Source organism: Anomaloglossus baeobatrachus, unplaced genomic scaffold (genome assembly GCF_048569485.1).
Source record: "Anomaloglossus baeobatrachus isolate aAnoBae1 unplaced genomic scaffold, aAnoBae1.hap1 Scaffold_295, whole genome shotgun sequence".
In the NCBI taxonomy this organism is placed as follows: domain Eukaryota; kingdom Metazoa; phylum Chordata; class Amphibia; order Anura; family Aromobatidae; genus Anomaloglossus; species Anomaloglossus baeobatrachus.
In genome coordinates, this window is record NW_027442392.1 from 178,531 (window position 1) to 203,153 (window position 24,623).

Consider the following 24,623-nt stretch of genomic DNA (forward strand, 5'->3'; position numbering starts at 1 on the left):
TAGATCATTTGCAATTGAATGGAATAGATCCCTTTTGGACAAAGTGGATTCACCTGCTGCTGCAGTGACCACAGGTGTGATAAGATCTAGAATTGGCATCTGGTGCGATCTCTCCGCTTCCACTCCAAAGAAAGTTACCTGTTTATTCCTATCATGCATTGGTTTTTGGGGTTTTCTTTGAGTAATGATGATCTCTTTAGTAGTCTGTTGGCGCCCTCTCCTGGAGGAATAGTTTGCTTGCTCTTGGACATTCTAAAAGAGAGGTCATGATAGACATTGAGCTTCTGAGCTCAATTGGGGACAGTCATGGGTGATGAATGTTTGCAACCTACTGCGAAGCCTCATACCGCAATATAAGGAACGTCAAATACTAAGAAAGGGCGGCCTATGAAAGAATTACTACTTTCAATAAGTACACTTAAACGGCTAATTGGGAATAGAAAAACTGTAAAAAGCCCTCTGAGAAAGCCCCCCTCTAACCTTTGATAGTAAGCTTTTCTGTAGTCTGCCTGTTGATGTATTTTCCGTTTGAACTGTGCACAACATGAAGAGACGGAACACTGGCGGCTTGTCACAATGCCCCCCGATGACATCACAATAGCGCTGCTGCCTAGAAAACAAGCTGCGCAGAAGAAGTTGTTCTTTGGGTGGGAGGGTGGGCTAGTGGAAGGAGGGGGCAATCTCTTTTTTTCCCGGGTGGTAGGGGGATGACAGGAGAAGGGAAGCGGGTGGTGAGAAAGGTACAGAGGGCAGGGTTTGGGGGCTGGGAAGGAAAGGGAAAAGATTAGGGTTTGGGGATGATGAAAGGGCTTTCTACGGGTAAGGATGGCAAAGGGTGGCAGTGACGGAAAGTCAGGCAACCTGTCCTGTCCGTCTTTTTGTATCGTGAATTGGAAAGACTGCAAGGGGGAGGGGAGTTGCTTGCGCCCTAAAGGAGGAGTTATTCAGATTCATTGCAGTGGGCGGCGGCTGCAAAACGCACCATTCTTCTTGTTTTTGCTCTGCAAAGCAGCCTTTTCAAGGGTTGGCTTGGGTGACAAAATGTCTTGTGTAGGCGTGGGTTTGTCTCCCTCTCGCTCTCTCTCCCTAAGATGTGTCCGGCATAGGCCAGGGTGCCACTCGAGGCCCAAACCAATTCTGGTTATCGCTTCTCGGCCTTTTGGCTAAGATCAAGTGTAGTATCTGTTCTTATCAGTTTAATATCTGATACGTCCCCTATCTGGGGACCATATATTAAATGGATTTTTAGAACAGGGAGATGGAAAAAGAGCTTGCTCTGTCCACTCCACGCATTGACCTGGTATTGCAGTAACTCCAGGAACGGTGCACCCCTTCTTAACCCAGTTTCCAAAAGCAGAACTCAATTCACCTGATTCATATTAGCCCGATTTAATGAATTGGAAGAAAGCATACGTCTTCATATGCACCTCAATTTGGCCCATTCACTTTTCACACTTCCTCCTTTTGTTTTTTATCTTTCACACTTTTGACTTTCTTTATTCATCCAAATAGCAAACTCATCACCACTCAACCTGACCAACTCGGCTATGTCCCCGTGCTGCAGTTCTCTGTCTTATCTAGATCATTTGCAATTGAATGGAATAGATCCCTTTTGGACAAAGTGGATTCACCTGCTGCTGCAGTGACCACAGGTGTGATAAGATCTAGAATTGGCATCTGGTGCGATCTCTCCGCTTCCACTCCAAAGAAAGTTACCTGTTTATTCCTATCATGCATTGGATTTTGGGGTTTTCTTTGAGTAATGATGATCTCTTTAGTAGTCTGTTGGCGCCCTCTCCTGGAGGAATAGTTTGCTTGCTCTTGGACATTCTAAAAGAGAGGTCATGATAGACATTGAGCTTCTGAGCTCAATTGGGGACAGTCATGGGTGATGAATGTTTGCAACCTACTGCGAAGCCTCATACCGCAATATAAGGAACGTCAAATACTAAGAAAGGGCGGCCTATGAAAGAATTACTACTTTCAATAAGTACACTTAAACGGCTAATTGGGAATAGAAAAACTGTAAAAAGCCCTCTGAGAAAGCCCCCCTCTAACCTTTGATAGTAAGCTTTTCTGTAGTCTGCCTGTTGATGTATTTTCCGTTTGAACTGTGCACAACATGAAGAGACGGAACACTGGCGGCTTGTCACAATGCCCCCCGATGACATCACAATAGCGCTGCTGCCTAGAAAACAAGCTGCGCAGAAGAAGTTGTTCTTTGGGTGGGAGGGTGGGCTAGTGGAAGGAGGGGGCAATCTCTTTTTTTCCCGGGTGGTAGGGGGATGACAGGAGAAGGGAAGCGGGTGGTGAGAAAGGTACAGAGGGCAGGGTTTGGGGGCTGGGAAGGAAAGGGAAAAGATTAGGGTTTGGGGATGATGAAAGGGCTTTCTACGGGTAAGGATGGCAAAGGGTGGCAGTGACGGAAAGTCAGGCAACCTGTCCTGTCCGTCTTTTTGTATCGTGAATTGGAAAGACTGCAAGGGGGAGGGGAGTTGCTTGCGCCCTAAAGGAGGAGTTATTCAGATTCATTGCAGTGGGCGGCGGCTGCAAAACGCACCATTCTTCTTGTTTTTGCTCTGCAAAGCAGCCTTTTCAAGGGTTGGCTTGGGTGACAAAATGTCTTGTGTAGGCGTGGGTTTGTCTCCCTCTCGCTCTCTCTCCCTAAGATGTGTCCGGCATAGGCCAGGGTGCCACTCGAGGCCCAAACCAATTCTGGTTATCGCTTCTCGGCCTTTTGGCTAAGATCAAGTGTAGTGTTGTTCGAAGAGGTGGTTTAAGCTCCAGGCCACCTTAGTACAATGATACAATGCACACTGGAAGGTTGCGCTTGCTAGTACTCTGGGTGGATAGTATATTCATCTAGAGGAAAACATGGCCCTACCAGGATCGAGGCTATTAGACTGAGTAAGGGTGGGGGGCTATGGTACAACGTGCCCCAGGACTGACGACCCTGGAGTGAGTCTGAGCTTGCTGGCTTGGGACCCCGGCAAGCCTTGGGCTCTGTAGCACACCGTACCTTGCCTTTTCATACTTTTTGAGCATATTACCCTATCCCGGCCTTCTGGCTAGGAAGGGAAATTTTTATAATCCCGGTCGGAGGTCTGGTCAGCTTTGGGCTGAGAAACTAACACCCGGTTGGAGGTCTGGGTCAGCTTCGGCTGAGAAACCAACACCCGGTTGGAGGTCTGGGTCAGCTTCGGCTGAGAAACCAACACCCGGTTGGAGGTCCGGTTAGCCTTGGGCTGAGAAACCAACACCGGTTGACGGTCCGGGCAGTTTCGGCTGCGAAACCAACAACTAGTAGCTCTCTACTCCACTTGGGTAAGATGCCTGGGTGGACGCTGGGAGCAACGACAAGGCTCAACCAGGCTTCGGCTTGGGAGAGCACCGAAGATCCCTGACCCTTGCTGTGGCCTTCTGGCTCGGAGGGACGGGGTTGATTTTTGGGGACCCTCTCCTCACGGTGGGGTCCACACGAATCCTAGCCTTTGCACAGTTTTTGGTGTGACTTCGGTCATGCATTTTTTGTGGTGCTTTGGAAAGCTTCATTAAATCAAAAATCTGTTCTTATCAGTTTAATATCTGATACGTCCCCTATCTGGGGACCATATATTAAATGGATTTTTAGAACAGGGAGATGGAAAAAGAGCTTGCTCTGTCCACTCCACGCATTGACCTGGTATTGCAGTACCTCCAGGAACGGTGCACCCCTTCTTAACCCAGTTTCCAAAAGCAGAACTCAATTCACCTGATTCATATTAGCCCGATTTAATGAATTGGAAGAAAGCATACGTCTTCATATGCACCTCAATTTGGCCCATTCACTTTTCACACTTCCTCCTTTTGTTTTTTATCTTTCACACTTTTGACTTTCTTTATTCATCCAAATAGCAAACTCATCACCACTCAACCTGACCAACTCGGCTATGTCCCCGTGCTGCAGTTCTCTGTCTTATCTAGATCATTTGCAATTGAATGGAATAGATCCCTTTTGGACAAAGTGGATTCACCTGCTGCTGCAGTGACCACAGGTGTGATAAGATCTAGAATTGGCATCTGGTGCGATCTCTCCGCTTCCACTCCAAAGAAAGTTACCTGTTTATTCCTATCATGCATTGGTTTTTGGGGTTTTCTTTGAGTAATGATGATCTCTTTAGTAGTCTGTTGGCGCCCTCTCCTGGAGGAATAGTTTGCTTGCTCTTGGACATTCTAAAAGAGAGGTCATGATAGACATTGAGCTTCTGAGCTCAATTGGGGACAGTCATGGGTGATGAATGTTTGCAACCTACTGCGAAGCCTCATACCGCAATATAAGGAACGTCAAATACTAAGAAAGGGCGGCCTATGAAAGAATTACTACTTTCAATAAGTACACTTAAACGGCTAATTGGGAATAGAAAAACTGTAAAAAGCCCTCTGAGAAAGCCCCCCTCTAACCTTTGATAGTAAGCTTTTCTGTAGTCTGCCTGTTGATGTATTTTCCGTTTGAACTGTGCACAACATGAAGAGACGGAACACTGGCGGCTTGTCACAATGCCCCCCGATGACATCACAATAGCGCTGCTGCCTAGAAAACAAGCTGCGCAGAAGAAGTTGTTCTTTGGGTGGGAGGGTGGGCTAGTGGAAGGAGGGGGCAATCTCTTTTTTTCCCGGGTGGTAGGGGGATGACAGGAGAAGGGAAGCGGGTGGTGAGAAAGGTACAGAGGGCAGGGTTTGGGGGCTGGGAAGGAAAGGGAAAAGATTAGGGTTTGGGGATGATGAAAGGGCTTTCTACGGGTAAGGATGGCAAAGGGTGGCAGTGACGGAAAGTCAGGCAACCTGTCCTGTCCGTCTTTTTGTATCGTGAATTGGAAAGACTGCAAGGGGGAGGGGAGTTGCTTGCGCCCTAAAGGAGGAGTTATTCAGATTCATTGCAGTGGGCGGCGGCTGCAAAACGCACCATTCTTCTTGTTTTTGCTCTGCAAAGCAGCCTTTTCAAGGGTTGGCTTGGGTGACAAAATGTCTTGTGTAGGCGTGGGTTTGTCTCCCTCTCGCTCTCTCTCCCTAAGATGTGTCCGGCATAGGCCAGGGTGCCACTCGAGGCCCAAACCAATTCTGGTTATCGCTTCTCGGCCTTTTGGCTAAGATCAAGTGTAGTGTTGTTCGAAGAGGTGGTTTAAGCTCCAGGCCACCTTAGTACAATGATACAATGCACACTGGAAGGTTGCGCTTGCTAGTACTCTGGGTGGATAGTATATTCATCTAGAGGAAAACATGGCCCTACCAGGATCGAGGCTATTAGACTGAGTAAGGGTGGGGGGCTATGGTACAACGTGCCCCAGGACTGACGACCCTGGAGTGAGTCTGAGCTTGCTGGCTTGGGACCCCGGCAAGCCTTGGGCTCTGTAGCACACCGTACCTTGCCTTTTCATACTTTTTGAGCATATTACCCTATCCCGGCCTTCTGGCTAGGAAGGGAAATTTTTATAATCCCGGTCGGAGGTCTGGTCAGCTTTGGGCTGAGAAACTAACACCCGGTTGGAGGTCTGGGTCAGCTTCGGCTGAGAAACCAACACCCGGTTGGAGGTCTGGGTCAGCTTCGGCTGAGAAACCAACACCCGGTTGGAGGTCCGGTTAGCCTTGGGCTGAGAAACCAACACCGGTTGACGGTCCGGGCAGTTTCGGCTGCGAAACCAACAACTAGTAGCTCTCTACTCCACTTGGGTAAGATGCCTGGGTGGACGCTGGGAGCAACGACAAGGCTCAACCAGGCTTCGGCTTGGGAGAGCACCGAAGATCCCTGACCCTTGCTGTGGCCTTCTGGCTCGGAGGGACGGGGTTGATTTTTGGGGACCCTCTCCTCACGGTGGGGTCCACACGAATCCTAGCCTTTGCACTGTTTTTGGTGTGACTTCGGTCATGCATTTTTTGTGGTGCTTTGGAAAGCTTCATTAAATCAAAAATCTGTTCTTATCAGTTTAATATCTGATACGTCCCCTATCTGGGGACCATATATTAAATGGATTTTTAGAACAGGGAGATGGAAAAAGAGCTTGCTCTGTCCACTCCACGCATTGACCTGGTATTGCAGTACCTCCAGGAACGGTGCACCCCTTCTTAACCCAGTTTCCAAAAGCAGAACTCAATTCACCTGATTCATATTAGCCCGATTTAATGAATTGGAAGAAAGCATACGTCTTCATATGCACCTCAATTTGGCCCATTCACTTTTCACACTTCCTCCTTTTGTTTTTTATCTTTCACACTTTTGACTTTCTTTATTCATCCAAATAGCAAACTCATCACCACTCAACCTGACCAACTCGGCTATGTCCCCGTGCTGCAGTTCTCTGTCTTATCTAGATCATTTGCAATTGAATGGAATAGATCCCTTTTGGACAAAGTGGATTCACCTGCTGCTGCAGTGACCACAGGTGTGATAAGATCTAGAATTGGCATCTGGTGCGATCTCTCCGCTTCCACTCCAAAGAAAGTTACCTGTTTATTCCTATCATGCATTGGTTTTTGGGGTTTTCTTTGAGTAATGATGATCTCTTTAGTAGTCTGTTGGCGCCCTCTCCTGGAGGAATAGTTTGCTTGCTCTTGGACATTCTAAAAGAGAGGTCATGATAGACATTGAGCTTCTGAGCTCAATTGGGGACAGTCATGGGTGATGAATGTTTGCAACCTACTGCGAAGCCTCATACCGCAATATAAGGAACGTCAAATACTAAGAAAGGGCGGCCTATGAAAGAATTACTACTTTCAATAAGTACACTTAAACGGCTAATTGGGAATAGAAAAACTGTAAAAAGCCCTCTGAGAAAGCCCCCCTCTAACCTTTGATAGTAAGCTTTTCTGTAGTCTGCCTGTTGATGTATTTTCCGTTTGAACTGTGCACAACATGAAGAGACGGAACACTGGCGGCTTGTCACAATGCCCCCCGATGACATCACAATAGCGCTGCTGCCTAGAAAACAAGCTGCGCAGAAGAAGTTGTTCTTTGGGTGGGAGGGTGGGCTAGTGGAAGGAGGGGGCAATCTCTTTTTTTCCCGGGTGGTAGGGGGATGACAGGAGAAGGGAAGCGGGTGGTGAGAAAGGTACAGAGGGCAGGGTTTGGGGGCTGGGAAGGAAAGGGAAAAGATTAGGGTTTGGGGATGATGAAAGGGCTTTCTACGGGTAAGGATGGCAAAGGGTGGCAGTGACGGAAAGTCAGGCAACCTGTCCTGTCCGTCTTTTTGTATCGTGAATTGGAAAGACTGCAAGGGGGAGGGGAGTTGCTTGCGCCCTAAAGGAGGAGTTATTCAGATTCATTGCAGTGGGCGGCGGCTGCAAAACGCACCATTCTTCTTGTTTTTGCTCTGCAAAGCAGCCTTTTCAAGGGTTGGCTTGGGTGACAAAATGTCTTGTGTAGGCGTGGGTTTGTCTCCCTCTCGCTCTCTCTCCCTAAGATGTGTCCGGCATAGGCCAGGGTGCCACTCGAGGCCCAAACCAATTCTGGTTATCGCTTCTCGGCCTTTTGGCTAAGATCAAGTGTAGTGTTGTTCGAAGAGGTGGTTTAAGCTCCAGGCCACCTTAGTACAATGATACAATGCACACTGGAAGGTTGCGCTTGCTAGTACTCTGGGTGGATAGTATATTCATCTAGAGGAAAACATGGCCCTACCAGGATCGAGGCTATTAGACTGAGTAAGGGTGGGGGGCTATGGTACAACGTGCACCAGGACTGACGACCCTGGAGTGAGTCTGAGCTTGCTGGCTTGGGACCCCGGCAAGCCTTGGGCTCTGTAGCACACCGTACCTTGCCTTTTCATACTTTTTGAGCATATTACCCTATCCCGGCCTTCTGGCTAGGAAGGGAAATTTTTATAATCCCGGTCGGAGGTCTGGTCAGCTTTGGGCTGAGAAACTAACACCCGGTTGGAGGTCTGGGTCAGCTTCGGCTGAGAAACCAACACCCGGTTGGAGGTCTGGGTCAGCTTCGGCTGAGAAACCAACACCCGGTTGGAGGTCCGGTTAGCCTTGGGCTGAGAAACCAACACCGGTTGACGGTCCGGGCAGTTTCGGCTGCGAAACCAACAACTAGTAGCTCTCTACTCCACTTGGGTAAGATGCCTGGGTGGACGCTGGGAGCAACGACAAGGCTCAACCAGGCTTCGGCTTGGGAGAGCACCGAAGATCCCTGACCCTTGCTGTGGCCTTCTGGCTCGGAGGGACGGGGTTGATTTTTGGGGACCCTCTCCTCACGGTGGGGTCCACACGAATCCTAGCCTTTGCACTGTTTTTGGTGTGACTTCGGTCATGCATTTTTTGTGGTGCTTTGGAAAGCTTCATTAAATCAAAATCTGTTCTTATCAGTTTAATATCTGATACGTCCCCTATCTGGGGACCATATATTAAATGGATTTTTAGAACAGGGAGATGGAAAAAGAGCTTGCTCTGTCCACTCCACGCATTGACCTGGTATTGCAGTACCTCCAGGAACGGTGCACCCCTTCTTAACCCAGTTTCCAAAAGCAGAACTCAATTCACCTGATTCATATTAGCCCGATTTAATGAATTGGAAGAAAGCATACGTCTTCATATGCACCTCAATTTGGCCCATTCACTTTTCACACTTCCTCCTTTTGTTTTTTATCTTTCACACTTTTGACTTTCTTTATTCATCCAAATAGCAAACTCATCACCACTCAACCTGACCAACTCGGCTATGTCCCCGTGCTGCAGTTCTCTGTCTTATCTAGATCATTTGCAATTGAATGGAATAGATCCCTTTTGGACAAAGTGGATTCACCTGCTGCTGCAGTGACCACAGGTGTGATAAGATCTAGAATTGGCATCTGGTGCGATCTCTCCGCTTCCACTCCAAAGAAAGTTACCTGTTTATTCCTATCATGCATTGGTTTTTGGGGTTTTCTTTGAGTAATGATGATCTCTTTAGTAGTCTGTTGGCGCCCTCTCCTGGAGGAATAGTTTGCTTGCTCTTGGACATTCTAAAAGAGAGGTCATGATAGACATTGAGCTTCTGAGCTCAATTGGGGACAGTCATGGGTGATGAATGTTTGCAACCTACTGCGAAGCCTCATACCGCAATATAAGGAACGTCAAATACTAAGAAAGGGCGGCCTATGAAAGAATTACTACTTTCAATAAGTACACTTAAACGGCTAATTGGGAATAGAAAAACTGTAAAAAGCCCTCTGAGAAAGCCCCCCTCTAACCTTTGATAGTAAGCTTTTCTGTAGTCTGCCTGTTGATGTATTTTCCGTTTGAACTGTGCACAACATGAAGAGACGGAACACTGGCGGCTTGTCACAATGCCCCCCGATGACATCACAATAGCGCTGCTGCCTAGAAAACAAGCTGCGCAGAAGAAGTTGTTCTTTGGGTGGGAGGGTGGGCTAGTGGAAGGAGGGGGCAATCTCTTTTTTTCCCGGGTGGTAGGGGGATGACAGGAGAAGGGAAGCGGGTGGTGAGAAAGGTACAGAGGGCAGGGTTTGGGGGCTGGGAAGGAAAGGGAAAAGATTAGGGTTTGGGGATGATGAAAGGGCTTTCTACGGGTAAGGATGGCAAAGGGTGGCAGTGACGGAAAGTCAGGCAACCTGTCCTGTCCGTCTTTTTGTATCGTGAATTGGAAAGACTGCAAGGGGGAGGGGAGTTGCTTGCGCCCTAAAGGAGGAGTTATTCAGATTCATTGCAGTGGGCGGCGGCTGCAAAACGCACCATTCTTCTTGTTTTTGCTCTGCAAAGCAGCCTTTTCAAGGGTTGGCTTGGGTGACAAAATGTCTTGTGTAGGCGTGGGTTTGTCTCCCTCTCGCTCTCTCTCCCTAAGATGTGTCCGGCATAGGCCAGGGTGCCACTCGAGGCCCAAACCAATTCTGGTTATCGCTTCTCGGCCTTTTGGCTAAGATCAAGTGTAGTATCTGTTCTTATCAGTTTAATATCTGATACGTCCCCTATCTGGGGACCATATATTAAATGGATTTTTAGAACAGGGAGATGGAAAAAGAGCTTGCTCTGTCCACTCCACGCATTGACCTGGTATTGCAGTACCTCCAGGAACGGTGCACCCCTTCTTAACCCAGTTTCCAAAAGCAGAACTCAATTCACCTGATTCATATTAGCCCGATTTAATGAATTGGAAGAAAGCATACGTCTTCATATGCACCTCAATTTGGCCCATTCACTTTTCACACTTCCTCCTTTTGTTTTTTATCTTTCACACTTTTGACTTTCTTTATTCATCCAAATAGCAAACTCATCACCACTCAACCTGACCAACTCGGCTATGTCCCCGTGCTGCAGTTCTCTGTCTTATCTAGATCATTTGCAATTGAATGGAATAGATCCCTTTTGGACAAAGTGGATTCACCTGCTGCTGCAGTGACCACAGGTGTGATAAGATCTAGAATTGGCATCTGGTGCGATCTCTCCGCTTCCACTCCAAAGAAAGTTACCTGTTTATTCCTATCATGCATTGGTTTTTGGGGTTTTCTTTGAGTAATGATGATCTCTTTAGTAGTCTGTTGGCGCCCTCTCCTGGAGGAATAGTTTGCTTGCTCTTGGACATTCTAAAAGAGAGGTCATGATAGACATTGAGCTTCTGAGCTCAATTGGGGACAGTCATGGGTGATGAATGTTTGCAACCTACTGCGAAGCCTCATACCGCAATATAAGGAACGTCAAATACTAAGAAAGGGCGGCCTATGAAAGAATTACTACTTTCAATAAGTACACTTAAACGGCTAATTGGGAATAGAAAAACTGTAAAAAGCCCTCTGAGAAAGCCCCCCTCTAACCTTTGATAGTAAGCTTTTCTGTAGTCTGCCTGTTGATGTATTTTCCGTTTGAACTGTGCACAACATGAAGAGACGGAACACTGGCGGCTTGTCACAATGCCCCCCGATGACATCACAATAGCGCTGCTGCCTAGAAAACAAGCTGCGCAGAAGAAGTTGTTCTTTGGGTGGGAGGGTGGGCTAGTGGAAGGAGGGGGCAATCTCTTTTTTTCCCGGGTGGTAGGGGGATGACAGGAGAAGGGAAGCGGGTGGTGAGAAAGGTACAGAGGGCAGGGTTTGGGGGCTGGGAAGGAAAGGGAAAAGATTAGGGTTTGGGGATGATGAAAGGGCTTTCTACGGGTAAGGATGGCAAAGGGTGGCAGTGACGGAAAGTCAGGCAACCTGTCCTGTCCGTCTTTTTGTATCGTGAATTGGAAAGACTGCAAGGGGGAGGGGAGTTGCTTGCGCCCTAAAGGAGGAGTTATTCAGATTCATTGCAGTGGGCGGCGGCTGCAAAACGCACCATTCTTCTTGTTTTTGCTCTGCAAAGCAGCCTTTTCAAGGGTTGGCTTGGGTGACAAAATGTCTTGTGTAGGCGTGGGTTTGTCTCCCTCTCGCTCTCTCTCCCTAAGATGTGTCCGGCATAGGCCAGGGTGCCACTCGAGGCCCAAACCAATTCTGGTTATCGCTTCTCGGCCTTTTGGCTAAGATCAAGTGTAGTATCTGTTCTTATCAGTTTAATATCTGATACGTCCCCTATCTGGGGACCATATATTAAATGGATTTTTAGAACAGGGAGATGGAAAAAGAGCTTGCTCTGTCCACTCCACGCATTGACCTGGTATTGCAGTACCTCCAGGAACGGTGCACCCCTTCTTAACCCAGTTTCCAAAAGCAGAACTCAATTCACCTGATTCATATTAGCCCGATTTAATGAATTGGAAGAAAGCATACGTCTTCATATGCACCTCAATTTGGCCCATTCACTTTTCACACTTCCTCCTTTTGTTTTTTATCTTTCACACTTTTGACTTTCTTTATTCATCCAAATAGCAAACTCATCACCACTCAACCTGACCAACTCGGCTATGTCCCCGTGCTGCAGTTCTCTGTCTTATCTAGATCATTTGCAATTGAATGGAATAGATCCCTTTTGGACAAAGTGGATTCACCTGCTGCTGCAGTGACCACAGGTGTGATAAGATCTAGAATTGGCATCTGGTGCGATCTCTCTGCTTCCACTCCAAAGAAAGTTACCTGTTTATTCCTATCATGCATTGGTTTTTGGGGTTTTCTTTGAGTAATGATGATCTCTTTAGTAGTCTGTTGGCGCCCTCTCCTGGAGGAATAGTTTGCTTGCTCTTGGACATTCTAAAAGAGAGGTCATGATAGACATTGAGCTTCTGAGCTCAATTGGGGACAGTCATGGGTGATGAATGTTTGCAACCTACTGCGAAGCCTCATACCGCAATATAAGGAACGTCAAATACTAAGAAAGGGCGGCCTATGAAAGAATTACTACTTTCAATAAGTACACTTAAACGGCTAATTGGGAATAGAAAAACTGTAAAAAGCCCTCTGAGAAAGCCCCCCTCTAACCTTTGATAGTAAGCTTTTCTGTAGTCTGCCTGTTGATGTATTTTCCGTTTGAACTGTGCACAACATGAAGAGACGGAACACTGGCGGCTTGTCACAATGCCCCCCGATGACATCACAATAGCGCTGCTGCCTAGAAAACAAGCTGCGCAGAAGAAGTTGTTCTTTGGGTGGGAGGGTGGGCTAGTGGAAGGAGGGGGCAATCTCTTTTTTTCCCGGGTGGTAGGGGGATGACAGGAGAAGGGAAGCGGGTGGTGAGAAAGGTACAGAGGGCAGGGTTTGGGGGCTGGGAAGGAAAGGGAAAAGATTAGGGTTTGGGGATGATGAAAGGGCTTTCTACGGGTAAGGATGGCAAAGGGTGGCAGTGACGGAAAGTCAGGCAACCTGTCCTGTCCGTCTTTTTGTATCGTGAATTGGAAAGACTGCAAGGGGGAGGGGAGTTGCTTGCGCCCTAAAGGAGGAGTTATTCAGATTCATTGCAGTGGGCGGCGGCTGCAAAACGCACCATTCTTCTTGTTTTTGCTCTGCAAAGCAGCCTTTTCAAGGGTTGGTTTGGGTGACAAAATGTCTTGTGTAGGCGTGGGTTTGTCTCCCTCTCGCTCTCTCTCCCTAAGATGTGTCCGGCATAGGCCAGGGTGCCACTCGAGGCCCAAACCAATTCTGGTTATCGCTTCTCGGCCTTTTGGCTAAGATCAAGTGTAGTGTTGTTCGAAGAGGTGGTTTAAGCTCCAGGCCACCTTAGTACAATGATACAATGCACACTGGAAGGTTGCGCTTGCTAGTACTCTGGGTGGATAGTATATTCATCTAGAGGAAAACATGGCCCTACCAGGATCGAGGCTATTAGACTGAGTAAGGGTGGGGGGCTATGGTACAACGTGCCCCAGGACTGACGACCCTGGAGTGAGTCTGAGCTTGCTGGCTTGGGACCCCGGCAAGCCTTGGGCTCTGTAGCACACCGTACCTTGCCTTTTCATACTTTTTGAGCATATTACCCTATCCCGGCCTTCTGGCTAGGAAGGGAAATTTTTATAATCCCGGTCGGAGGTCTGGTCAGCTTTGGGCTGAGAAACTAACACCCGGTTGGAGGTCTGGGTCAGCTTCGGCTGAGAAACCAACACCCGGTTGGAGGTCTGGGTCAGCTTCGGCTGAGAAACCAACACCCGGTTGGAGGTCCGGTTAGCCTTGGGCTGAGAAACCAACACCGGTTGACGGTCCGGGCAGTTTCGGCTGCGAAACCAACAACTAGTAGCTCTCTACTCCACTTGGGTAAGATGCCTGGGTGGACGCTGGGAGCAACGACAAGGCTCAACCAGGCTTCGGCTTGGGAGAGCACCGAAGATCCCTGACCCTTGCTGTGGCCTTCTGGCTCGGAGGGACGGGGTTGATTTTTGGGGACCCTCTCCTCACGGTGGGGTCCACACGAATCCTAGCCTTTGCACTGTTTTTGGTGTGACTTCGGTCATGCATTTTTTGTGGTGCTTTGGAAAGCTTCATTAAATCAAAAATCTGTTCTTATCAGTTTAATATCTGATACGTCCCCTATCTGGGGACCATATATTAAATGGATTTTTAGAACAGGGAGATGGAAAAAGAGCTTGCTCTGTCCACTCCACGCATTGACCTGGTATTGCAGTACCTCCAGGAACGGTGCACCCCTTCTTAACCCAGTTTCCAAAAGCAGAACTCAATTCACCTGATTCATATTAGCCCGATTTAATGAATTGGAAGAAAGCATACGTCTTCATATGCACCTCAATTTGGCCCATTCACTTTTCACACTTCCTCCTTTTGTTTTTTATCTTTCACACTTTTGACTTTCTTTATTCATCCAAATAGCAAACTCATCACCACTCAACCTGACCAACTCGGCTATGTCCCCGTGCTGCAGTTCTCTGTCTTATCTAGATCATTTGCAATTGAATGGAATAGATCCCTTTTGGACAAAGTGGATTCACCTGCTGCTGCAGTGACCACAGGTGTGATAAGATCTAGAATTGGCATCTGGTGCGATCTCTCCGCTTCCACTCCAAAGAAAGTTACCTGTTTATTCCTATCATGCATTGGTTTTTGGGGTTTTCTTTGAGTAATGATGATCTCTTTAGTAGTCTGTTGGCGCCCTCTCCTGGAGGAATAGTTTGCTTGCTCTTGGACATTCTAAAAGAGAGGTCATGATAGACATTGAGCTTCTGAGCTCAATTGGGGACAGTCATGGGTGATGAATGTTTGCAACCTACTGCGAAGCCTCATACCGCAATATAAGGAACGTCAAATACTAAGAAAGGGCGGCCTATGAAAGAATTACTACTTTCAATAAGTACACTTAAACGGCTAATTGGGAATAGAAAAACTGTAAAAAGCCCTCTGAGAAAGCCCCCCTCTAACCTTTGATAGTAAGCTTTTCTGTAGTCTGCCTGTTGATGTATTTTCCGTTTGAACTGTGCACAACATGAAGAGACGGAACACTGGCGGCTTGTCACAATGCCCCCCGATGACATCACAATAGCGCTGCTGCCTAGAAAACAAGCTGCGCAGAAGAAGTTGTTCTTTGGGTGGGAGGGTGGGCTAGTGGAAGGAGGGGGCAATCTCTTTTTTTCCCGGGTGGTAGGGGGATGACAGGAGAAGGGAAGCGGGTGGTGAGAAAGGTACAGAGGGCAGGGTTTGGGGGCTGGGAAGGAAAGGGAAAAGATTAGGGTTTGGGGATGATGAAAGGGCTTTCTACGGGTAAGGATGGCAAAGGGTGGCAGTGACGGAAAGTCAGGCAACCTGTCCTGTCCGTCTTTTTGTATCGTGAATTGGAAAGACTGCAAGGGGGAGGGGAGTTGCTTGCGCCCTAAAGGAGGAGTTATTCAGATTCATTGCAGTGGGCGGCGGCTGCAAAACGCACCATTCTTCTTGTTTTTGCTCTGCAAAGCAGCCTTTTCAAGGGTTGGCTTGGGTGACAAAATGTCTTGTGTAGGCGTGGGTTTGTCTCCCTCTCGCTCTCTCTCCCTAAGATGTGTCCGGCATAGGCCAGGGTGCCACTCGAGGCCCAAACCAATTCTGGTTATCGCTTCTCGGCCTTTTGGCTAAGATCAAGTGTAGTGTTGTTCGAAGAGGTGGTTTAAGCTCCAGGCCACCTTAGTACAATGATACAATGCACACTGGAAGGTTGCGCTTGCTAGTACTCTGGGTGGATAGTATATTCATCTAGAGGAAAACATGGCCCTACCAGGATCGAGGCTATTAGACTGAGTAAGGGTGGGGGGCTATGGTACAACGTGCCCCAGGACTGACGACCCTGGAGTGAGTCTGAGCTTGCTGGCTTGGGACCCCGGCAAGCCTTGGGCTCTGTAGCACACCGTACCTTGCCTTTTCATACTTTTTGAGCATATTACCCTATCCCGGCCTTCTGGCTAGGAAGGGAAATTTTTATAATCCCGGTCGGAGGTCTGGTCAGCTTTGGGCTGAGAAACTAACACCCGGTTGGAGGTCTGGGTCAGCTTCGGCTGAGAAACCAACACCCGGTTGGAGGTCTGGGTCAGCTTCGGCTGAGAAACCAACACCCGGTTGGAGGTCCGGTTAGCCTTGGGCTGAGAAACCAACACCGGTTGACGGTCCGGGCAGTTTCGGCTGCGAAACCAACAACTAGTAGCTCTCTACTCCACTTGGGTAAGATGCCTGGGTGGACGCTGGGAGCAACGACAAGGCTCAACCAGGCTTCGGCTTGGGAGAGCACCGAAGATCCCTGACCCTTGCTGTGGCCTTCTGGCTCGGAGGGACGGGGTTGATTTTTGGGGACCCTCTCCTCACGGTGGGGTCCACACGAATCCTAGCCTTTGCACTGTTTTTGGTGTGACTTCGGTCATGCATTTTTTGTGGTGCTTTGGAAAGCTTCATTAAATCAAAAATCTGTTCTTATCAGTTTAATATCTGATACGTCCCCTATCTGGGGACCATATATTAAATGGATTTTTAGAACAGGGAGATGGAAAAAGAGCTTGCTCTGTCCACTCCACGCATTGACCTGGTATTGCAGTACCTCCAGGAACGGTGCACCCCTTCTTAACCCAGTTTCCAAAAGCAGAACTCAATTCACCTGATTCATATTAGCCCGATTTAATGAATTGGAAGAAAGCATACGTCTTCATATGCACCTCAATTTGGCCCATTCACTTTTCACACTTCCTCCTTTTGTTTTTTATCTTTCACACTTTTGACTTTCTTTATTCATCCAAATAGCAAACTCATCACCACTCAACCTGACCAACTCGGCTATGTCCCCGTGCTGCAGTTCTCTGTCTTATCTAGATCATTTGCAATTGAATGGAATAGATCCCTTTTGGACAAAGTGGATTCACCTGCTGCTGCAGTGACCACAGGTGTGATAAGATCTAGAATTGGCATCTGGTGCGATCTCTCCGCTTCCACTCCAAAGAAAGTTACCTGTTTATTCCTATCATGCATTGGTTTTTGGGGTTTTCTTTGAGTAATGATGATCTCTTTAGTAGTCTGTTGGCGCCCTCTCCTGGAGGAATAGTTTGCTTGCTCTTGGACATTCTAAAAGAGAGGTCATGATAGACATTGAGCTTCTGAGCTCAATTGGGGACAGTCATGGGTGATGAATGTTTGCAACCTACTGCGAAGCCTCATACCGCAATATAAGGAACGTCAAATACTAAGAAAGGGCGGCCTATGAAAGAATTACTACTTTCAATAAGTACACTTAAACGGCTAATTGGGAATAGAAAAACTGTAAAAAGCCCTCTGAGAAAGCCCCCCTCTAACCTTTGATAGTAAGCTTTTCTGTAGTCTGCCTGTTGATGTATTTTCCGTTTGAACTGTGCACAACATGAAGAGACGGAACACTGGCGGCTTGTCACAATGCCCCCCGATGACATCACAATAGCGCTGCTGCCTAGAAAACAAGCTGCGCAGAAGAAGTTGTTCTTTGGGTGGGAGGGTGGGCTAGTGGAAGGAGGGGGCAATCTCTTTTTTTCCCGGGTGGTAGGGGGATGACAGGAGAAGGGAAGCGGGTGGTGAGAAAGGTACAGAGGGCAGGGTTTGGGGGCTGGGAAGGAAAGGGAAAAGATTAGGGTTTGGGGATGATGAAAGGGCTTTCTACGGGTAAGGATGGCAAAGGGTGGCAGTGACGGAAAGTCAGGCAACCTGTCCTGTCCGTCTTTTTGTATCGTGAATTGGAAAGACTGCAAGGGGGAGGGGAGTTGCTTGCGCCCTAAAGGAGGAGTTATTCAGATTCATTGCAGTGGGCGGCGGCTGCAAAACGCACCATTCTTCTTGTTTTTGCTCTGCAAAGCAGCCTTTTCAAGGGTTGGCTTGGGTGACAAAATGTCTTGTGTAGGCGTGGGTTTGTCTCCCTCTCGCTCTCTCTCCCTAAGATGTGTCCGGCATAGGCCAGGGTGCCACTCGAGGCCCAAACCAATTCTGGTTATCGCTTCTCGGCCTTTTGGCTAAGATCAAGTGTAGTATCTGTTCTTATCAGTTTAATATCTGATACGTCCCCTATCTGGGGACCATATATTAAATGGATTTTTAGAACAGGGAGATGGAAAAAGAGCTTGCTCTGTCCACTCCACGCATTGACCTGGTATTGCAGTACCTCCAGGAACGGTGCACCCCTTCTTAACCCAGTTTCCAAAAGCAGAACTCAATTCACCTGATTCATATTAGCCCGATTTAATGAATTGGAAGAAAGCATACGTCTTCATATGCACCTCAATTTGGCCCATTCACTTTTCACACTTCCTCCTTTTGTTTTTTATCTTTCACACTTTTGACTTTCTTTATTCATCCAAATAGCAAACTCATCACCACTCAACCTGACCAACTCGGCTATGTCCCCGTGCTGCAGTTCTCTGTCTTATCTAGATCATTTGCAATTGAATGGAATAGATCCCTTTTGGACAAAGTGGATTCACCTGCTGCTGCAGTGACCACAGGTGTGATAAGATCTAGAATTGGCATCTGGTGCGATCTCTCCGCTTCCACTCCAAAGAAAGTTACCTGTTTATTCCTATCATGCATTGGTTTTTGGGGTTTTCTTTGAGTAATGATGATCTCTTTAGTAGTCTGTTGGCGCCCTCTCCTGGAGGAATAGTTTGCTTGCTCTTGGACATTCTAAAAGAGAGGTCATGATAGACATTGAGCTTCTGAGCTCAATTGGGGACAGTCATGGGTGATGAATGTTTGCAACCTACTGCGAAGCCTCATACCGCAATATAAGGAACGTCAAATACTAAGAAAGGGCGGCCTATGAAAGAATTACTACTTTCAATAAGTACACTTAAACGGCTAATTGGGAATAGAAAAACTGTAAAAAGCCCTCTGAGAAAGCCCCCCTCTAACCTTTGATAGTAAGCTTTTCTGTAGTCTGCCTGTTGATGTATTTTCCGTTTGAACTGTGCACAACATGAAGAGACGGAACACTGGCGGCTTGTCACAATGCCCCCCGATGACATCACAATAGCGCTGCTGCCTAGAAAACAAGCTGCGCAGAAGAAGTTGTTCTTTGGGTGGGAGGGTGGGCTAGTGGAAGGAGGGTGCAATCTCTTTTTTTCCCGGGTGGTAGGGGGATGACAGGAGAAGGGAAGCGGGTGGTGAGAAAGGTACAGAGGGCAGGGTTTGGGGGCTGGGAAGGAAAGGGAAAAGATTAGGGTTTGGGGATGATGAAAGGGCTTTCTACGGGTAAGGATGGCAAAGGGTGGCAGTGACGGAAAGTCAGGCAACCTGTCCTGTCCGTCTTTTTGTATCGTGAATTGGAAAGACTGCAAGGGGGAGGGGAGTTGCTTGCGCCCTAAAGGAGGAGTTATTCAGATTCATTGCAGTGGGCGGCGGCTGCAAAACGCACCATTCTTCTTGTTTTTGCTCTGCAAAGCAGCCTTTTCAAGGGTTGGCTTGGGTGACAAAATGTCTTGTGTAGGCGTGGGTTTGTCTCCCTCTCGCTCTCTCTCCCTAAGATGTGTCCGGCATAGGCCAGGGTGCCACTCGAGGCCCAAACCAATTCTGGTTATCGCTTCTCGGCCTTTTGGCTAAGATCAAGTGTAGTATCTGTTCTTATCAGTTTAATATCTGATACGTCCCCTATCTGGGGACCATATATTAAATGGATTTTTAGAACAGGGAGATGGAAAAAGAGCTTGCTCTGTCCACTCCACGCATTGACCTGGTATTGCAGTACCTCCAGGAACGGTGCACCCCTTCTTAACCCAGTTTCCAAAAGCAGAACTCAATTCACCTGATTCATATTAGCCCGATTTAATGAATTGGAAGAAAGCATACGTCTTCATATGCACCTCAATTTGGCCCATTCACTTTTCACACTTCCTCCTTTTGTTTTTTATCTTTCACACTTTTGACTTTCTTTATTCATCCAAATAGCAAACTCATCACCACTCAACCTGACCAACTCGGCTATGTCCCCGTGCTGCAGTTCTCTGTCTTATCTAGATCATTTGCAATTGAATGGAATAGATCCCTTTTGGACAAAGTGGATTCACCTGCTGCTGCAGTGACCACAGGTGTGATAAGATCTAGAATTGGCATCTGGTGCGATCTCTCCGCTTCCACTCCAAAGAAAGTTACCTGTTTATTCCTATCATGCATTGGTTTTTGGGGTTTTCTTTGAGTAATGATGATCTCTTTAGTAGTCTGTTGGCGCCCTCTCCTGGAGGAATAGTTTGCTTGCTCTTGGACATTCTAAAAGAGAGGTCATGATAGACATTGAGCTTCTGAGCTCAATTGGGGACAGTCATGGGTGATGAATGTTTGCAACCTACTGCGAAGCCTCATACCGCAATATAAGGAACGTCAAATACTAAGAAAGGGCGGCCTATGAAAGAATTACTACTTTCAATAAGTACACTTAAACGGCTAATTGGGAATAGAAAAACTGTAAAAAGCCCTCTGAGAAAGCCCCCCTCTAACCTTTGATAGTAAGCTTTTCTGTAGTCTGCCTGTTGATGTATTTTCCGTTTGAACTGTGCACAACATGAAGAGACGGAACACTGGCGGCTTGTCACAATGCCCCCCGATGACATCACAATAGCGCTGCTGCCTAGAAAACAAGCTGCGCAGAAGAAGTTGTTCTTTGGGTGGGAGGGTGGGCTAGTGGAAGGAGGGGGCAATCTCTTTTTTTCCCGGGTGGTAGGGGGATGACAGGAAAAGGGAAGCGGGTGGTGAGAAAGGTACAGAGGGCAGGGTTTGGGGGCTGGGAAGGAAAGGGAAAAGATTAGGGTTTGGGGATGATGAAAGGGCTTTCTACGGGTAAGGATGGCAAAGGGTGGCAGTGACGGAAAGTCAGGCAACCTGTCCTGTCCGTCTTTTTGTATCGTGAATTGGAAAGACTGCAAGGGGGAGGGGAGTTGCTTGCGCCCTAAAGGAGGAGTTATTCAGATTCATTGCAGTGGGCGGCGGCTGCAAAACGCACCATTCTTCTTGTTTTTGCTCTGCAAAGCAGCCTTTTCAAGGGTTGGCTTGGGTGACAAAATGTCTTGTGTAGGCGTGGGTTTGTCTCCCTCTCGCTCTCTCTCCCTAAGATGTGTCCGGCATAGGCCAGGGTGCCACTCGAGGCCCAAACCAATTCTGGTTATCGCTTCTCGGCCTTTTGGCTAAGATCAAGTGTAGTGTTGTTCGAAGAGGTGGTTTAAGCTCCAGGCCACCTTAGTACAATGATACAATGCACACTGGAAGGTTGCGCTTGCTAGTACTCTGGGTGGATAGTATATTCATCTAGAGGAAAACATGGCCCTACCAGGATCGAGGCTATTAGACTGAGTAAGGGTGGGGGGCTATGGTACAACGTGCCCCAGGACTGATGACCCTGGAGTGAGTCTGAGCTTGCTGGCTTGGGACCCCGGCAAGCCTTGGGCTCTGTAGCACACCGTACCTTGCCTTTTCATACTTTTTGAGCATATTACCCTATCCCGGCCTTCTGGCTAGGAAGGGAAATTTTTATAATCCCGGTCGGAGGTCTGGTCAGCTTTGGGCTGAGAAACTAACACCCGGTTGGAGGTCTGGGTCAGCTTCGGCTGAGAAACCAACACCCGGTTGGAGGTCTGGGTCAGCTTCGGCTGAGAAACCAACACCCGGTTGGAGGTCCGGTTAGCCTTGGGCTGAGAAACCAACACCGGTTGACGGTCCGGGCAGTTTCGGCTGCGAAACCAACAACTAGTAGCTCTCTACTCCACTTGGGTAAGATGCCTGGGTGGACGCTGGGAGCAACGACAAGGCTCAACCAGGCTTCGGCTTGGGAGAGCACCGAAGATCCCTGACCCTTGCTGTGGCCTTCTGGCTCGGAGGGACGGGGTTGATTTTTGGGGACCCTCTCCTCACGGTGGGGTCCACACGAATCCTAGCCTTTGCACTGTTTTTGGTGTGACTTCGGTCATGCATTTTTTGTGGTGCTTTGGAAAGCTTCATTAAATCAAAAATCTGTTCTTATCAGTTTAATATCTGATACGTCCCCTATCTGGGGACCATATATTAAATGGATTTTTAGAACAGGGAGATGGAAAAAGAGCTTGCTCTGTCCACTCCACGCATTGACCTGGTATTGCAGTACCTCCAGGAACGGTGCACCCCTTCTTAACCCAGTTTCCAAAAGCAGAACTCAATTCACCTGATTCATATTAGCCCGATTTAATGAATTGGAAGAAAGCATACGTCTTCATATGCACCTCAATTTGGCCCATTCACTTTTCACACTTCCTCCTTTTGTTTTTTATCTTTCACACTTTTGACTTTCTTTATTCATCCAAATAGCAAACTCATCACCACTCAACCTGACCAACTCGGCTATGTCCCCGTGCTGCAGTTCTCTGTCTTATCTAGATCATTTGCAATTGAATGGAATAGATCCCTTTTGGACAAAGTGGATTCACCTGCTGCTGCAGTGACCACAGGTGTGATAAGATCTAGAATTGGCATCTGGTGCGATCTCTCCGCTTCCACTCCAAAGAAAGTTACCTGTTTATTCCTATCATGCATTGGTTTTTGGGGTTTTCTTTGAGTAATGATGATCTCTTTAGTAGTCTGTTGGCGCCCTCTCCTGGAGGAATAGTTTGCTTGCTCTTGGACATTCTAAAAGAGAGGTCATGATAGACATTGAGCTTCTGAGCTCAATTGGGGACAGTCATGGGTGATGAATGTTTGCAACCTACTGCGAAGCCTCATACCGCAATATAAGGAACGTCAAATACTAAGAAAGGGCGGCCTATGAAAGAATTACTACTTTCAATAAGTACACTTAAACGGCTAATTGGGAATAGAAAAACTGTAAAAAGCCCTCTGAGAAAGCCCCCCTCTAACCTTTGATAGTAAGCTTTTCTGTAGTCTGCCTGTTGATGTATTTTCCGTTTGAACTGTGCACAACATGAAGAGACGGAACACTGGCGGCTTGTCACAATGCCCCCCGATGACATCACAATAGCGCTGCTGCCTAGAAAACAAGCTGCGCAGAAGAAGTTGTTCTTTGGGTGGGAGGGTGGGCTAGTGGAAGGAGGGGGCAATCTCTTTTTTTCCCGGGTGGTAGGGGGATGACAGGAGAAGGGAAGCGGGTGGTGAGAAAGGTACAGAGGGCAGGGTTTGGGGGCTGGGAAGGAAAGGGAAAAGATTAGGGTTTGGGGATGATGAAAGGGCTTTCTACGGGTAAGGATGGCAAAGGGTGGCAGTGACGGAAAGTCAGGCAACCTGTCCTGTCCGTCTTTTTGTATCGTGAATTGGAAAGACTGCAAGGGGGAGGGGAGTTGCTTGCGCCCTAAAGGAGGAGTTATTCAGATTCATTGCAGTGGGCGGCGGCTGCAAAACGCACCATTCTTCTTGTTTTTGCTCTGCAAAGCAGCCTTTTCAAGGGTTGGCTTGGGTGACAAAATGTCTTGTGTAGGCGTGGGTTTGTCTCCCTCTCGCTCTCTCTCCCTAAGATGTGTCCGGCATAGGCCAGGGTGCCACTCGAGGCCCAAACCAATTCTGGTTATCGCTTCTCGGCCTTTTGGCTAAGATCAAGTGTAGTATCTGTTCTTATCAGTTTAATATCTGATACGTCCCCTATCTGGGGACCATATATTAAATGGATTTTTAGAACAGGGAGATGGAAAAAGAGCTTGCTCTGTCCACTCCACGCATTGACCTGGTATTGCAGTACCTCCAGGAACGGTGCACCCCTTCTTAACCCAGTTTCCAAAAGCAGAACTCAATTCACCTGATTCATATTAGCCCGATTTAATGAATTGGAAGAAAGCATACGTCTTCATATGCACCTCAATTTGGCCCATTCACTTTTCACACTTCCTCCTTTTGTTTTTTATCTTTCACACTTTTGACTTTCTTTATTCATCCAAATAGCAAACTCATCACCACTCAACCTGACCAACTCGGCTATGTCCCCGTGCTGCAGTTCTCTGTCTTATCTAGATCATTTGCAATTGAATGGAATAGATCCCTTTTGGACAAAGTGGATTCACCTGCTGCTGCAGTGACCACAGGTGTGATAAGATCTAGAATTGGCATCTGGTGCGATCTCTCCGCTTCCACTCCAAAGAAAGTTACCTGTTTATTCCTATCATGCATTGGTTTTTGGGGTTTTCTTTGAGTAATGATGATCTCTTTAGTAGTCTGTTGGCGCCCTCTCCTGGAGGAATAGTTTGCTTGCTCTTGGACATTCTAAAAGAGAGGTCATGATAGACATTGAGCTTCTGAGCTCAATTGGGGACAGTCATGGGTGATGAATGTTTGCAACCTACTGCGAAGCCTCATACCGCAATATAAGGAACGTCAAATACTAAGAAAGGGCGGCCTATGAAAGAATTACTACTTTCAATAAGTACACTTAAACGGCTAATTGGGAATAGAAAAACTGTAAAAAGCCCTCTGAGAAAGCCCCCCTCTAACCTTTGATAGTAAGCTTTTCTGTAGTCTGCCTGTTGATGTATTTTCCGTTTGAACTGTGCACAACATGAAGAGACGGAACACTGGCGGCTTGTCACAATGCCCCCCGATGACATCACAATAGCGCTGCTGCCTAGAAAACAAGCTGCGCAGAAGAAGTTGTTCTTTGGGTGGGAGGGTGGGCTAGTGGAAGGAGGGGGCAATCTCTTTTTTTCCCGGGTGGTAGGGGGATGACAGGAGAAGGGAAGCGGGTGGTGAGAAAGGTACAGAGGGCAGGGTTTGGGGGCTGGGAAGGAAAGGGAAAAGATTAGGGTTTGGGGATGATGAAAGGGCTTTCTACGGGTAAGGATGGCAAAGGGTGGCAGTGACGGAAAGTCAGGCAACCTG

The 24,623-nt window shown here is 47.7% G+C and overlaps 12 non-coding genes across 12 annotated transcripts; all 12 read left to right on the forward strand.

Moving 5' to 3' along the window:
- Positions 1-1,143: 1,143 nt before the first annotated feature.
- On the forward strand, positions 1,144-1,334 carry LOC142267409 (U2 spliceosomal RNA). The gene has a single exon (XR_012733308.1). It is a non-coding gene; the product is annotated as a U2 spliceosomal RNA (small nuclear RNA).
- A 2,189-nt stretch (positions 1,335-3,523) lies between these two features.
- On the forward strand, positions 3,524-3,716 carry LOC142267444 (U2 spliceosomal RNA). Its single transcript, XR_012733338.1, has one exon. It is a non-coding gene; the product is annotated as a U2 spliceosomal RNA (small nuclear RNA).
- A 2,189-nt stretch (positions 3,717-5,905) lies between these two features.
- LOC142267445 (U2 spliceosomal RNA) lies at positions 5,906-6,098 on the forward strand. The gene has a single exon (XR_012733339.1). It is a non-coding gene; the product is annotated as a U2 spliceosomal RNA (small nuclear RNA).
- Positions 6,099-8,283: 2,185 nt separating this feature from the next.
- LOC142267478 (U2 spliceosomal RNA) lies at positions 8,284-8,479 on the forward strand. Its single transcript, XR_012733369.1, has one exon. It is a non-coding gene; the product is annotated as a U2 spliceosomal RNA (small nuclear RNA).
- Positions 8,480-9,866: 1,387 nt separating this feature from the next.
- Positions 9,867-10,057, forward strand: LOC142267346 (U2 spliceosomal RNA). The gene has a single exon (XR_012733251.1). It is a non-coding gene; the product is annotated as a U2 spliceosomal RNA (small nuclear RNA).
- A 1,387-nt stretch (positions 10,058-11,444) lies between these two features.
- On the forward strand, positions 11,445-11,635 carry LOC142267347 (U2 spliceosomal RNA). Its single transcript, XR_012733252.1, has one exon. It is a non-coding gene; the product is annotated as a U2 spliceosomal RNA (small nuclear RNA).
- Positions 11,636-13,824: 2,189 nt separating this feature from the next.
- On the forward strand, positions 13,825-14,017 carry LOC142267446 (U2 spliceosomal RNA). The gene has a single exon (XR_012733340.1). It is a non-coding gene; the product is annotated as a U2 spliceosomal RNA (small nuclear RNA).
- A 2,189-nt stretch (positions 14,018-16,206) lies between these two features.
- Positions 16,207-16,399, forward strand: LOC142267447 (U2 spliceosomal RNA). Its single transcript, XR_012733341.1, has one exon. It is a non-coding gene; the product is annotated as a U2 spliceosomal RNA (small nuclear RNA).
- A 1,387-nt stretch (positions 16,400-17,786) lies between these two features.
- On the forward strand, positions 17,787-17,977 carry LOC142267348 (U2 spliceosomal RNA). The gene has a single exon (XR_012733253.1). It is a non-coding gene; the product is annotated as a U2 spliceosomal RNA (small nuclear RNA).
- Positions 17,978-19,364: 1,387 nt separating this feature from the next.
- LOC142267349 (U2 spliceosomal RNA) lies at positions 19,365-19,555 on the forward strand. Its single transcript, XR_012733254.1, has one exon. It is a non-coding gene; the product is annotated as a U2 spliceosomal RNA (small nuclear RNA).
- Positions 19,556-21,744: 2,189 nt separating this feature from the next.
- Positions 21,745-21,937, forward strand: LOC142267448 (U2 spliceosomal RNA). The gene has a single exon (XR_012733342.1). It is a non-coding gene; the product is annotated as a U2 spliceosomal RNA (small nuclear RNA).
- Positions 21,938-23,324: 1,387 nt separating this feature from the next.
- On the forward strand, positions 23,325-23,515 carry LOC142267350 (U2 spliceosomal RNA). Its single transcript, XR_012733255.1, has one exon. It is a non-coding gene; the product is annotated as a U2 spliceosomal RNA (small nuclear RNA).
- The last annotated feature ends 1,108 nt before the right edge of the window (positions 23,516-24,623 follow it).